Here is a 13,573-nt window from a genome sequence, read left to right on the forward strand (position 1 = left end):
GTCGCTTTGACCTTTATTATTATTATCATTATCATTAGAGCAGCCAACGCCCCTCACAAACACCTGGGACCCCGGGTCCTGCACTTGTTGAACTGTTGAAACGTAGCACTGGCCCCCTAATTTCCTCACCAAAGCTACGGTCACACGAGGCTTAGTTATTTGCATGCCTCGACCAATTCTGATCAAGGTAGGTACGAATGCTCAGAGAGCGACCGGCAGCAATGTGAGAGAGAGAGAGAGAGAGAGAGACGCGCCACAGGAGAGATAATTCTTGAAGTCACCGGCTGCTGACTGGTTTAGTTGTGTTACTATGCCTTTTTTGGCATAGTAAATCGGTGTTAAACTGCACGCTGCTAGCATGGCCGACCGCAACAAATGGCAACTAAGCCTCGCGTGACCATAGCCTTAGTTCTTTGTTACAACTGCCGACCAGCTCTGACACCAGGCATCTTTCCACCGGCTTCGTAACGTAACTATGCCTTTCCATTGCTAGTCACCTCACCTATTCTCTCTCCTGTCTGCACCTTGCTCTCCCTCTCTACCTGCTGCTCCCAGTTTCCGCTCTGGGCTCCTGTAAGAAATTGTCAAGGCTTACTAATATCTAAGCCTTGCGTGACCACACCCCAACCAACCAGAGTCCATGTCACATGATTGATGATCAATCTACCGATCCACGCTTTCGAATACCGATCATTTGCCACTCTAATTATCCTATCAATTTCCATTTTCCCCATGCTTTCATTTCGTTTTCTGGCATGTTCTTTTCCCTTGATTGTCTAATACCGTGTTTGAGAATGCAGCAAAGGAGACCTACACCACTTGTTGGTAGCACGTCATTGGAGGGAGAGAATTAAAAATAGAGATGGTGAAAGATCTGCATGACCTAAAGAAAAGCTATGGTCGTGAGCAGTTAGTGGTAACAAGAGCGAGAGAGAGAGAGAGAGAGAGAGAGAGAGAGAGAGAGAGAGAGAGAGAGAGAGAGAGATAGATAGATTGAATTATCGTCCACGGAGGTCATATATGACCTATGGGACCAGAAACAAAACAGTACAAAGGATCTGTCTGATACATATCAGTTAAGGACTGAGGGTCCATCGAGTGGTGTGAAAAAAAGATAAGGTGGGATGGGGGATGGACAAAAACCTAAGATGAGATAGGTGAGGAGGGGGGAGCTGGTTTGGGAGTTCGAAACTCTTGGATGATGGCTTTACCTCCTCGGTACACTGCCCATTTCCCTGTTGTGCGTGCTTCGCGCATCTTTTGGAGTTCGGCCTTCTTCTGTTTGAGTTGGGTGGGTGTGAGATCTTCAGCAAACCAAATTTTTGTGTCCTTGAGAAGCTTCGATTGCTCAAGGAGCTTGACTCGATCCGCTTTGGTCTTGAAGGTAAGAATTGCATGGTTGGTGCGATGCTCGTGAGCGAGAGTGGTGATTGTCGATGGATCCCATTGTATCATGGGGGTTGTTGTTTGGATGCGAGCAAAAGACTCGTGGAACTTGGGGTTCTCCTTTCCTTGCCAATCGCTCGGGCCCGCCAATGTGAACATTGAGAGCAATGGCCTCTTGTCGTTGTTGTTCGCGTAGCGTAGACGCCACACGGTCTTCTACTTTGCGGAGGATGACATCTTGCACTTTAGTCTTGACCTTCTCGGTGAGTGTAATTTCTGCCTCCGTATTGAGCTTGATTTCCTTTTGTTCCATCTTCCCCTTGTTGGAGTTCTCCGCTGTGGTGAGGCGAGACTCAATGGCTGTGAGTCTTTCCTTCAGAGCGTCGTTTTCCTTGCGAAGTTTTTCGACTTCATGTTGAAGCCGGGCTATACTGTCCACTTGTGGGGGTGTTGCCATGACACCGGCGAATGTGAGCTTCCTGCGAGATGAAGCCCGAGTGGCCATGGTGGGCACTCAGTCCAGGAAGCAAATTCAAAATGAAGGCTTGGGCTTCGTTTAATTAAAAGCTGCCTGTGTGTGGCACGTTGAGAGCAGCAAAGCGAGCATCGCGAGAGCAGCAAAGCAAGCCTCTGTCCGAGTCTATAGAGACCGAGTCTGGGCGCAATCAGGCAGAGGTCAAGTCATCAGAGCCTGAGCTTGGGTGGCTAGGGCCGGGGCAAAGACGACCAGCATCGTACAGAGCTTCGAAGGGGATCTCACTGTTGAGGGGGGTTGAGCCGAGTCTTAACGCCTCCCCCAAGGGCAACCCCTCGCCCAAGGGGGGCTGAGGAGGACATGGAGAGAGAGAGAGAGAGAGAGAGAGAGAGAGAGAGAGAGAGAGAGAGAGAGAGAGAGAGAGAGGATCTACTAGATTGTTGATGGAGCAAAGGAGAAAAAATAAGGAGAAGATGACACACAAAGAGGGGCGATCGGAGCCCAACGTACATGATCACCTTCAACATCAATAGTTGTACAGTTTCACTTCAGCTCCCCTCACAAGGTTAATCTTCTCATGGTTCATGTTCTCACTAACAGGTCAAAAGGGTTGTGAGGTAGTGTGCCTTGTGCTAGAGCGCGTGGAAGGAAGTTGGAGAACATTAGGAAGGGAATGGGGTCTAAGAGGGGCTCTTTATTTTCCATGGGAGTAAAATGAGATTATGGAATGGGCAAATGGGTGGATGCTATGTGGACTTAAATGGTGAAAATGATAGGCCTAAAAGTGAGTGGTCAAACTTGTAGGTATAGATACTATTTTTTAAAATATAAAGAGAAAATTTTTTATAAATTCAAAACATTGAACTTTTCTCTAAAAAATTGGGGTAAAAACCAATCCTTTCTCTCTCTTGTGGGTGCCAGTTTCTCACCCCCTCTCTTTTAAAAGGACCCCCCTCCAAAAATGTGCTAGCCATTTCCTCCCTCTCTCTTTACTATACCATCTCTCACTTCTATGCACTCCACCTTGCAAATTGCATCTCAACAATTGGGTGTGAAGAAGATACTACACAATAATCTACATTGTGTCAATTATTGTGGGGTATGCGAGCACTGAGGGGCCATGAAGAATCAGGTGAGCTTGAAGATGCCAGGGCAGGCCCTACATGTGGACGTTGTTTCTTAATATTTGTTATTATGTGTTGTTGAAGTCGATGAGAATTATTAAAATGCAAACAATTGCCAAGTTTTAATGTAGCCCTGCTGGAAACTTGGAGCTTTGCCTAAATGTCTACCAATACTGCTCACTGCACCAACCCATTAGCATTGTCGCTTTGACCTTTCTTATTTATGTTAAGCAGCCAACACCCTCACCTGCACCTGCACCTCTTGAAATGTGGCCCGTTGATTTCCTCACCAAAGCTATGGTCATGCGAGGCTTAGCTCTTCGTTAGAGCTACCGACTAGCTCTGGCATCGAGCATCTTTCCACCGGCTTCATAACGTACCTATGCCTGAAAAGGCATAGTTATAAAACTATGCAATTACACTATCACTCACCTCAACCATTCTCTCTCCTGTCTGCGCATTGCTCTCCCTCCCTCTATCGGCTACTCCCGATCTCCGTTCTGAGATCATGTCAGAAATTATTGAGGCTTACTGATAACTAAGCATCATGGGACCACGCCCCAACCAACCCAGAGTCCATGTCACATGATCGATGATCAATCTATCGATCCACGCGATCGAGGTTTTTCCACTCCACCGATCAAGTCCACTGCAATTATCCTACCAATTCCCGTTTTCCCCATGCTTTCATTTCATTTTCTGGCACATTTTTTTACCTTGATTGTCTAATACCGTTTTTGAGAATGCTATAAGGAGACCTATGCCACTTGTTGCTAGCACGTCATTGGAGGGAGAGAATTAAAAATAAAGACTGTGAAAGATCTGCATGGCCTAATTAAAAAGCTATGCCTGTGAGCAATTAGTGGTAACGAGAGAGAGAGAGAGAGAGAGAGAGAGAGAGAGAGAGAGAGAGAGAGAGAGAGAGAGAGAGAGAGAGAGAGAGAGAGAGAGAGAGAGAGAGAGAGGAATCTACTAGATTGTTGATGGAGCGAAGGAGAAAAAATAAGGAGAAGATGACACATGGAGAGGGGCGACTATAGCCCAACACACATGAGTAGCTTCAACATCAGTAGCTGTGTAGTCTCACTTCAGCGCCCCTCACAGGGTTAATCTTCTCGTGGGTTGATCTTCTCACTAATAGGTCAAAAGGGTTGTGAGGCAGTGTGCCTCGTGCTAGTGCACGTGCAGGGAAGAGGGATAACATTAGGAAGGGAATGGGGTCTAAGAGGGCCTCTTTATTTGCCATGGTATTAAAAATGAGATTATGGAATGGGCAAATGGATGGATGCTAAGTGGACTGAAATGGTGGGTATGGAAGGGCCTAAAAGTGAGCGTTCAAACTTGTAAACATAGATACTATTTTTAAAAATATAAAGAGAAAATCTCTTATAAATCCAAAAAACAAAACTTTTTTCTAAAAACCTTGGGTAAAAAAATTTCTCTCTAGTGGCTGGCAGTTTTTCCCCCCGTCTTCTAAAAGGGGGGTCCCTCCAAAACTGTGATGGTCATTCCCTCCCTCTCTCTTTAATGTACCATCTCTCTCTTCTCTTCACTCCACCTTGCAAATTGCATCTCTTTCTTCAATGTCACTTTTCACTCCTAGAAAGATTTGCAACAGAGTTTGAACCTCCTTTCCCTCCTCAAGCTTGCTACATTCTCCTCTATCTTACCTCCTGATGAAGCTCTATGAACCTCACTACACACCCTAAAGCTGAAGATATGCAACATATCCTACTGCTAGGTCTTCCCTTTTTCTTTCCTCAATAGGTTCCCTGCTCCTTCTCCCCATTAAGCTCTCTAGAGTGGATCTACTTCCCTCTATAGATTCTTTGCATCATCTTCTCCACTTAGCCAACTTGCAAGTGGAAGAGCATTGCACTAAGTGGCATTGATCGTCTGTGTACCTTCTAATCTTGTTCTTTACGCAACTGAGAACATAATTGTGCATAGATTAATCATAAGTGTTTGTGTGCAGGTTGGGCTACTATTTTCCATGGCATCATTAAGTACTCCACGACCTAGGAGTGTTATTGACTCCATTTCTTGCAGCAACGTACAAGATGACAGTGGATGTTTGGTGACTATTGACTACAAACGATTGATGTGGGTGACAATGCAACCTAACTCAAGAACATGAGGTCAAGGAGATACATAGCTTCTCAGGGCACATCACTGGAAGGGAAGAATCATGGAGTTCAAGAAAACCCAAGATGATAAGCAGCTTGCAAAGGTGCAACATGTGTGTGTTGCCTCACAATTGAAGGTAGGGATAACATAGCTCCATCGAGGTTTCCTGCAAACTGTAATTTCACTCCTCTGTCAAACTTTTAGATTGTCTATTTTGTATTTTCACCTTATACGTTGCTTTTAATAATTGTAAGATTTTTGTTGCTTGTTCATTCTTGCAGATGTTTTTCCATCCAATTTTGTGGAGTGGGAGCCAATAGGGACCCTTTAGACCATCCACGTTGAACTTGGCAAATTACTCGATCTATGCTGGTTGTCCATCCTCTGAGCTTGCCTCACGGGATTTTTTTAATAAAATAACCATATTTATGTCACGCATAAGCGAAATGGGTATGGTAATCTTTCTCCTATTCATTCACCAAGATTGCAATGTCAGGAATGGCCTAAGCCAGATAGTGCCTTGATAGCAGCAACCAAAAGGGAAATCAAAGCGTATGTGCATGCAACAATGAAGCGTACCTATGGTTCCCAAAAGCAACAATAACATGGTTTATGTGTTTCTTCATGTGTTTGTGTATATCTTTCAATTTTATTGTCCACCTGACACCAACATATATGGATTTGCAAAGGGGAAAGTGCAATGAACGTCTTCCTTGCACTTGGATGGGAGACCAAGGTTCCACGATGATGCGATGTACGACATCTCTATGGATAACGCCTGCCACCTCAATCATCTTCGCGAGTATCTCAATTTTGAATATACATTGCCCAAGCAATACCTCTTTGTAATCAATGACAAGGTTGTTTGGTCAAGAAAAGAGAAGAGCTTTCTTTGTGAGGACATTGCGTTTCCGTGGTGTATTCTTGTAAAAGCTTGTAATTGATGAAAATTTCGCTCCCATTAATGAATATGGTGTTTTGAATCTCATCTATGAGCATATTTGTTCATTTGCAAGCGTTTTTAAAAAAGTGACCTTGGGTACAGTCATTTTCTAGGCTTTTAAACTTCATTTCTCCCATTCACAAAACTCTAGCTCTAAGCTCTCTTGCCATCTTCTTTGCAAATGACCATGGCAATGTCCTATGATGCACTCCTCACACAGTTGGAAAAGGTCAGCCTTGCAACTCAAGCACATGAACTAGTCAGTGTTTTCGTGGGGACAATCTACGTGCAAGCCACTGCCAACTTGCATGCAGAGACGTTCCAAAGCTTTCTTGATTACATGGCACACCACATGGAAGAATATGCCATAGTGTTCAATGGATTCGACACGGTGTGATTGCCAGTGGATTTCCTCAAACACCTCTAGGTGGCGAACAAATTTTTTTTCTTTTGCTTGTTGAGGTTTGTCAAAGGGCTCATCCAGCAAGACTACATGATAGAGGATGAGGATGAACTCATAGACTTGGGCATGGGGTGCATAGGCACCCAATTCATTTCTTGGGACATGGTTCTAGTTTTACTTGTTCTTGAGGAATGGAGAAGGGAAAATCAAAGGAAAAGGCTAGTAAGAAACCCCTATGACCATTGTGGAGGAGTCAAATGAAGTTGGCAAAGAGGTTGATGAGCGACTGAAGTATATATGGCACTCATCCTCTTGCAAGAGCATAGATCCACTGAGGAGGAATATTGGATGATAGAGGCAGATGAGGTGTTGCAGGGAGTCCTTGACCTCCAAATTCTCACTTTGCGTGCAGTGGTGGTAGAGGATCGTCAATTTTTGTTCCTTGAAGACAATACTAAAACACTAGGACTCAGAGAAGATGATTTACTGTCAGTGCATGCTATCTATGTGGGCATGAAGGATCCAAGTCGAAAGGCAGAGTTGAACAAATTTCAAATTGACTTTGAAGACCAAAGTCTCTCGGCCAGTCTCTCCTTCCTCCCCAATGAAAATGAGGAGAAGTTGGTGCAAATAGTGGCAAGTACCCTAGTGGAGATAAAATCATGTGCCTCCTTTTATGAAAGCGTCTCGGTAAGCGCTTTCCATCCGCACAAAACACTGATTCCTATGGGTGAAGATAATCGCTCTAGCATCGACCTTACGAGGAAATCTCTTGAAGAAATAGATGAAGAAATTGAGATAAACATTCTTAAACTAAAACCATTGTCTATGTTTTATTATAACAAGTGTTAAAGTCCTTCAAAATATTTTGCATATTGCATATCATGTTGATAAGTCTGCAATGCGAATTGGAAGTTCTCACAACGTGCCCACAGGAAGGGATAGATCCTTGTGGCACTACCTAAGCCACTTGGGACGATTGATTCTTTGATTTTCTCACAACAGAGTTCTCCAATCATGGTACTACAGAGCTGCTCAAGTGCAAAGCATTAAGTGCTATCATCACTGAAGGTTCCCTCACACTTAATGCTAACAAATGTATATTGGTGGATTGCGAGGCGGCCGTGTATGCCTTCATAGGCAAGCACCTTGGGTCAGTCCTCTCCCACTGTGCCTTAAGCCTAGGTCAAGGGATGACAAACCCAAAGAAAATGGTAAAAACTCTTGGCATAAGGTTCTCCTTTTGCCCCATATCCACATATGTAATTCGTAAAAAAACTAACCAGTCATGATGTAATTCTCGAAGCAATAGAGAATAATTTTGTTTTTTCTATTGTCTTTTTCCATCATTCTGTAATTTATTTATTTTTGTTCATATTGTCCAAACAATTTGATATCACAACGTTTGCATGGAATGGCCTCCACAAAAACTACGGACCACAATCACGTAGACGCACCGGTCAGGGGGACACCGCCGATCAACTTTTGTCAAAACCGGGCAATGGGGGGACCATACGAGGATGGTGAGATGTCCATGACGCACAGAGGTGCCAGGCAGGGATAGCCCATGCAAGAAAAGGGTATGTGTGCCATGACATGCATGCAGGAATTGATGCCCACGACGCACGATGGCCCTCGACGGGGACAACCGGCTTAAATAAAGGGCCTGTGCACCATGGTGCATAGGCAAGCATTGCAAGATCTTTTTTTGTGCCGGCCATCCCCATCGAGCACCACCGGGGGTCGTGGGTGTCCTCCAAACCCTGTATGGTCCCCTCGTTGCCGGTTTTGACAAAAGTTGGCTGACGGTGTTCCCCTGACCGTCAGGTATGCATGATCGTTGTTGAGAGTTTAAATTAAATGACTTGAGAAATACAAATACTAAAAGAACACAATGTATTCAATCAATGTTACAATTTCACTGGATGATAGAAATCCGAGTCATTGATGTTATATAAAAGGATTATAAATCTGACAAAGAGAGGTTCCATGAGATAAGCTAATACTTATGTAGGAAACCTTCATTTCAAATATTGATTTATAGGGCTAAATCTGTGTTTTTCAAGGTTACTCGCTTTGCATGCACCATATAGGAAACACCATCTTGGAATAGTTGCACCAAAATGTCATCGGACGGCCTTCTGTAGGGCCAATAAAAGAGTACGTTGTATCCGGGTAACAGAATCACTCTATTCATCCATTATCTCTCTCACCTGTTGGAATTAGGGTTGCAGAGAAACACACACAGCTTGGAGAAGACGAAGGAAGCTCAAGGCACACAATAGAGAGTGTGTTACTTAGTGTGCAATGGAAAGATAGATAGCCCTAGAGTGATGGGCGTATATACAATGCACGGGGGAAAAAACCTCCTAAAGAGGGAAAAAATGCCCCGGCGGTCCTAGTGTGTTCACACACATCACTACCACATGTAAATGGTAACAAATCCCCCCTAGAGTGATGCGGTGAACGAGAGCTGGCACATGAGTAAAGGGAAGTGCCATGCCCTGAGGACAGGATCAGTCCACAAAGGGGAGTAAGCCCAAAGCTTTGCGGAAAAATTCAAGCTTCTCACGAGACAATGCCTTTGTGAAAAGATCTGCAAGGTTGTCCTGTGTTGGCACATAAGCCAAGCTGATCACTCCTGCTGAGAGCCTCTCCCTGACATAGTGGTAATGCACCTCAATGTGCTTTGTGCGAGCATGAAAAACTGGGTTCCTCGCAACTGCCAATGCGCTCTGACTGTCAGTGTAGATAGTGTTGGCAGTGTAGATAGTGTTGGCAGTGTCCTGTCCAACACCCAAGTCAGCCATAAGGCGTCTGAGCCATACACACTCAACCGTAGCTGTGAAGACTGCCCTGTACTCAGCCTCACAACTCGAAGTGGCCACAGTAGGTTGCTTCTTGCTCAACCATGATATACATGAACTGCTAAGCATGAAACAAAAACCACTTGTGGACACTCGCGTGTCAAAACAACCAGCCCAATCTGAGTCCGAAAAAGCATGTAAGTCTGGCGGCAATGATCCCCCCTTGGGATAAAACAAGCCAAGATGTAAAGTGCCACTAAGGTAGCGGAAAATCCTCTTGACAGCCTGCCAATGCTTAGACCCTGGGCTATGCATAAATCTGCTGACCTGCGAGACTGCAAACTGAATATCTGGCCTAGTGTTGCATACATAAATGAGGCAGCCAACAGCAGTTTGGTAAAGAGTGACATCAGCAGGATCGCCAGCATCATGTAGACTCAACTTCAAACCTGTTTCCATGGGAGTGGCAATAGGTTTGCAATTCTCAAGTCCAAACTTACATAGCAATGTCTCTATGTAACTTTTCTGACACAAGGCAATACCACCATCACACTGCTTAAACTGTATACCCAAGTAATGATGCAACAGCCCCAAATCTTTCATCTTGAAAGTAGCATTCAAATCAGCCTTAAATTCAGCAATATGTCTCTCATTTGGTCCAGTGATCAGCAAATCATCAACATAAAGAACCACAATGAGAAATACATCATCCTCACGCTTTACATACAATGTGCTTTCTGTTGGACTGTTACGAAAGCCTCGTTTAACCAAATGAGTGTCAGCTTTCTCATACCAAGCACGAGGAGATTGCTTCAACCCATACAAAGCCTTCTTACATTTGCACACTTTGTCCTCTTGTCCTTTTATGACAAAACCGCGAGGCTGCGTTACATAAACTTCCTCAAATATGTCACCATTCAAGAAAGCAGTAACAATGTCTGATTGATGTACATCCCAACCAAAATGAGCTGCCAATGCACATAGAAAACGCACAGTAGTCATACGACAAGTGGGAGCAAAAGTCTCTTCATAATCTATGCCTTTTTGTTGTGCATAACCCTTTGCAACAAGTCGAGCCTTATGGCGATCGATCTCACCATTTGGCTTGCGTTTCAACTTGTAAACCCACTTCGTACCAATGGCCTTTTTGCCAGGAGGCAAATCACATAAAGTCCATGTGTCATTCTCTATAAGTGCATCATATTCTGATTTCATGGCAGCAATCCAATTTTCTGAATTTTGTGCTTCATCAAAAGACAGAGGCTCCTCAACATCATGTAAACTAGACACAGCCAAAGCATAACAATCTGATGCATAAGATGCATGGCGAGAGCCTGAACGAGTACGACTAGATAAAGGTGCATCCAATTTACTGTCACGCAAAGTGTGCACCAGCCATTTTGGCATACCTCTAGCCTGCTCATTTTCAGCCCTTTCCTCATCAAGTACATCATGTACATCTGCATCAGTAATAGGCTGTTCTAAAACATTTTCAGAAACCCCCATAGGTTGTACATTTGCCTCATTGGAACTTACATTCGTATTTTCACCACTGAAAAGAGGCAACAAAGTGTCATAAATGTCCTGTGAGCTTACATTACTGTCTCTAGTACATGACAGCAAGGGCTGAACAGAATCTTCCACAAACACTACATCCCGTGAAACCAGAATACGTTTTGTTTGCGGATGATACAACCTGTAACCTTTGCTTTCAGCACTATAACCAACAAAAATACATTTGACAGCCTTATCATCCAATTTTCTGCGCTGCACTTGTGGCACCAAAGCATATGCCAAACAGCCAAAAACACGCATGTGCTCAATAGAAGGCTTTCTATCATGCCATGCTTCATATGGAGTAATAGACTGCAAAGCTTTCGTAGGACACCTGTTAAGTACATAAGTGGCACACATGATGGCCTCAAGCCAAAAAGAATGCGGCAAAGCTTGACTTTTGACCATACATCGTGCCATTTCCGTCAGTGACCTGTTTTTCCTCTCAGCAACACCATTTTGTGAGGTGTATAAGGCACTGTACATTGGTGTTTTATCCCACGACTAGCCAGAAATGCATTAAATTCATGAGACATATACTCCCCCCCTCGATCGGAACGGAGGGTGTCCATAGTACATTTTGAGACATTTTCAGCCATAGCCAGAAATTGTTTGAAGCACATAAAAACTTCGGACTTCGCTTTAAGCGGAAATACCCATGCATGCCTGGAGTAATCATCAATGAAAGTCACGAAGTACAGGTAATTGCCCAAGGACGGAGTTTGCATGGGCCCACAAACATCACTATGCACAAGCTGCAACCTGCATGTGGCCCTAACTGAACCATCCTTTGGAAACTTAGAACGCTGCATTTTACCCAGAATACAGCCTTCACAAACATGTTTGACAGGTGCTTCAAGAGGCGGCAAAGAAGCAACCATATCAGATTTCTGCAAACGCAGCAAACTGGCAAAATTCAGATGACCAAAACGTGCATGCCAAAGTTTTGCATCTGAAATAGCCCTTGAATCTGCAACAGCATTTGCAAAATTTTGTCCACACTTGTCATACAAAGTGAGCTTATACAGCCCACGGCACAAAAGCCCAGATGCAACAATTTCATCACCAAAACTGAGATCATGAACTGTACATCTGTCATCCACAAATTTGACTACAAGTCCAAGTCTAGCAAGTGCGGATACAGACAAGAGATTCTTCTTGATCCCAGGTACATAAAGTGCATCAACAAGTGTGAAGGAACTGCCATTAGCAGCAGTGAGCACAATCTTTCCAACTCCCTGAACTGGATAAGAGGCGTTGTTGGCACAAGTGACTGAATTCCCATGAGGGACAGACTCGAGAGAGGTAAACAATTCACGATGTGAGGTAATGTGCTTTGTAGCACCACTGTCGAAATACCACACATGTGAATCTGCAGCAACTGACAAGCATGCATCATGGACAGCAGGATTGTAAGTGCACTCTGCGCTAAAAGCCCATTCTGCATCAACATCAGCATCACAATCTCCTTTCACAGAAGACTCAACAATGGCTGCATTTGTAGTGGAACCAGCATTTGCAGTGGAACCACCCTCTTTCTTCTTAGCCTCTTTGGCCTTCAACTTAGGACACGACTTGATCAAGTGATCATTGGCTTTACAATAATGGCAACGCATCTTCTTTTTGCCCTTATCACCAGAATTGCCAGACAAAGTGCTGCCACCAGAAGCATTAGGAACAGAATTTTTGCCACTCGCAGCAGAACCATAAGAAGTGGCTGCATTACTGTTACCACCCTTTCTTTGAGAAGCAATAAAAGCCTGTTCAACTGCACGCTGCCTAGTCCTGTTTTTTTCTAGAAAGTGACTCTTGCAACAGCAATGTGCATAATGCATCAAACTTGACAACTTCAGGATTTCCTTGGGTCATCAGTCTCCAAGTACTAGCAAAAGTCTGGTAGGAATCTGGTAAGGCATCAAGAACAGTCTGCACAAGGGAACTGTCCGAAATGACTTCACCTGCAGAAATGAGTTGCTCATTGATATCCTTGACACTAGCAAGGAAAGTGTCCATATAATCTTCCTCATGCATAATCTTCGACTCTAGCTCTTTACGCAGCAAAGCAATTTTAGCTTCATTGCGGCTTGCATAAAGACCTGCTAGAATATCCCAAGCCTGTTTTGCAGATTTTGCTGAACGGATGTGAGGAATAATGGTGCGCTTCACAGACAACGCAATCAATGCATGAGCCTGCGCATCCTTAACATCCCAACGAGCTTGTTCTGCCGTAGGCAAAACAACTCTAACAGCTGCAATCCTTGCAGCAAGACCTGCAACATCCTCAACATCGCCTACAAAGACCATATTAGGTATTTTGGTAAAAATCTCACATTATGGGAATCTCCAAATCGACCGAATTCATGTAATTTGGGAATTTTCCACTTAAAGTGGGAAAAATTGAGGTGTGTGGCTAGTAAATAAAGTGAAAATCTCATAGGATTGTGGTGTTGATAAACACCAAAAGTCAAGAGGATGTACAACACATGGATTTGAATAATAACTATAAATTACATAAAACAAAGGAAGATACAAAAAAGATTTTGTTTACAAATTGACTAGTATAGTCACAATAGAAGCTCCACATAATTCTACTCCACATTTGATACCATATCTGAACTTTGATCCAAGTGTGGCTGATGTGCACGAGTGAGGCCTTCTTTGGCTTTTAGAGCATGTCTTTCTGGAATCTTTATTCTAGAAAATGGTCCTTCTTTGTTGGGTCTCCAGGACCAAACAATTGCATCTATAGTTTCC

This window comes from Adiantum capillus-veneris, chromosome 18, assembly GCF_014529385.1.
Source record: "Adiantum capillus-veneris isolate H3 chromosome 18, ASM1452938v2, whole genome shotgun sequence".
Classification (NCBI taxonomy): domain Eukaryota; kingdom Viridiplantae; phylum Streptophyta; class Polypodiopsida; order Polypodiales; family Pteridaceae; genus Adiantum; species Adiantum capillus-veneris.